The following is a 2709-nucleotide window of genomic DNA, read 5'->3' as shown; positions in this document are numbered from 1 at the left end:
TACCACTTCAGTATCGAGCCAATTTTTGTTTCAGAACCACAAACATTTTTGGGTTTTGTGTATGTGCAGTTTTGAGGGCAATAACATTTTTATCATTTGTACTATTCAACTAATTTCTGTGTCTTTTTTCAGTGACACATAGGGCTTTATTTTTACATTGTTTTTATTTTTGCATGTTTTTTTATTTTTTTTTTTATATCAGAGAAAATATAAACAAAAGAGGAGGGAAAAGTGTCTGTTTTATACCTTTCTTTTTTTTTTCTTTTATACCACAAAGTGCTACTAAAATATATTATAAGGCCGTTTCCACCACGGGATAAATCGTGGCATATTACAGTCAGGACAAAGTGGATGGGATTCTAGCAAATCCCATGCCCACTTTGCAGTAAAAACCGTGGTGCAGACACGCCGCAATTTCCAGAACCGACACGGTTTTGGAAATAGCAGCATGTCAATTATACCTTCGGAAACGCCGGCAGTTTCCCCATAGGTATAATGTAATAATGTAGGATGCCATGTCAGGCCTTAGCCTACAGGCAATTGAAGACACACAGCACAATGGCTGCTTTCCAAATTACCTTTTCAATTTGGCAAATTTTTAGCAAAACAAACTTTAGTTCACTATGCCATGGCAGCTCTGATTGTTTACTCCATGGTCCCATATTGTAATATTACCAACTTCAAAGGGATTTTTCAAGACTTTTCAATATCTTCTATTTAGGTACTGTGAGAATTACACAATCAGCTGTGTATTTCTTATCAGTGATAAAGTAACCATTCTAGACTCCATTTGTAAAATGATCAGATGTTGGCAAACTGTGTCTTCATCTGTACACATACGCTTTATGCTGGAGGATCTGTGAAAATGAAAAAATCTTTTGACAAAGTATATAGACCATGTACAGATGTTCAGATGAAAGAAATGTCCCTTGGCAATTCCACAAGATAACAGGCATGTTGATGAATTGTAAATTTGCAGCACCGTCATTTTTCTGCTAGGTTTTGAAACGTCATTTACATTTATTGTGCGTGTTTTGTGGATTTTCTATGCAGAACCCACACTGAAAAGCCACCATGGCAGAATGTAGTCTTAGGCTAAGGCCCCACGGGACGATATGCAGTACTAAGGCATTACGGGAAAAACCTCGGCAGGTACGCATTGTGGTTCTTCCTGTAGAGCAGCGCTTTAAACAGAAAGTTTGCCAGCTTTGAAAATTGCAGCATGTCCGCGCTGCGGTTTTTACCGCAAAATGGGCATGGGATTTACAAGAATCCTATCCACTTTGCAATTACTGTAAAATACTGTGATTTTTCCCGCAGCGTTTCTGCCGCAGGCAAATTGTGGCGTTTCCGACATGTGGGGCCATGGCCTAATTCTGCATCCCACTGTTTTCAAGGGGAGGCAGAGGTTGAACCAGGTCTTCTGCCACAGGAGACCAAAAAGGGGGAAATTGAACAGCAATTTGAGGCAGATGTCCCGTTAAATTCTTCTTCATTTTCCACCACATGAATCAGGCTCATTAGAATATAGACACTCACCAAACCTCAAATCAGGACTGCATTATTTTTATTGTAAAGGATGTCCTTGCAGTTTTCAACAGCTGCATGGAATCGTGGAGCTGCACAAACTGGAGCAACAGCCAGAGCCCCCCTAGAGAAGGTAGGGAAGGTTTATTATTACCTGTCTTTCCAAGTGCTGTGTACACAGCGCTCAATGGTTTCCTCTGTAGAATTTCTGTTTCAATTAGACCTATTGGAAAACCGCTGACGTTTACGTAGGTATAATTGACATGGTACAATTTCTGTGACTGAGTCTCTAACAGAGAATCCAGCCACTGAACATAAGCACAGATCATGAACTACTTTTCTGTCCGCATGTTCCGTGCGGAGAGCACACGGACCCCATTATAGTCTATGGGGTCCGTGTGCTTTCACTGCACACCACTTGTCAATGCGTTCGGTAGTCCATTCGGAGGGGTCCCCATGCGGACTCCCCCGAATGGATTACAGACACAGATGTGAACTAGGCCTGAGCGCAATACCATGTACAACCCCTCAACAAATGTACGACCTGTGCAAAGAAAATAAATCAACTGAGGCTAGGTTCCCACCTGCACTGGGCTCTCCATTATTTGGGTTATCCATGAATCCCATAGATATAATGGTGTCTGTTTCTTTACTGAAACCAGCGGAGAGATAAGTTCTCTGTGCAGGACTCTTCTCTATGCGGATTTTCTGTGGTTTCAGCAGCCGAGTCTCCAACACAGATGTGGACCTAGTCTGAGAGTCTTATGTGCAGAGAAGTATATAAATCAGCAGATTCACATTGCACAATATTTTAGCACGAGTTGACTCAAACTGCTTTGAATTAAAACATGTTTGTTATTTCTTAGGATGTAGTGGAAAAAGACATAGAAGAAATGTGCTCTCTAGTCCTCTTATTAGAAGATATTTTTCAGACTTCATTTATTGAACATTTATTTGTGGACAAATGGGAATGATGACTAAGGATCATATATACTGCAAGGAACCGGATAATTCAGTGTTTTAATATTAGAAAGTCCAAAGGTCAAAACTCAGGCAACACTATATGTGATAAGATTTGACAATGTGTATTCTGGGAGGTGTTACAATGCCCTTGTAGTTTACAGAGTAAAGTCTCCAGGTTAAAAGAAACTTCCTTGTGTACAGATTGTGCCAGTCTGTACT

Source organism: Leptodactylus fuscus, chromosome 5, assembly GCF_031893055.1.
Source record: "Leptodactylus fuscus isolate aLepFus1 chromosome 5, aLepFus1.hap2, whole genome shotgun sequence".
NCBI lineage: Eukaryota > Metazoa > Chordata > Amphibia > Anura > Leptodactylidae > Leptodactylus > Leptodactylus fuscus.
This window is presented reverse-complemented; position numbering follows the sequence as displayed.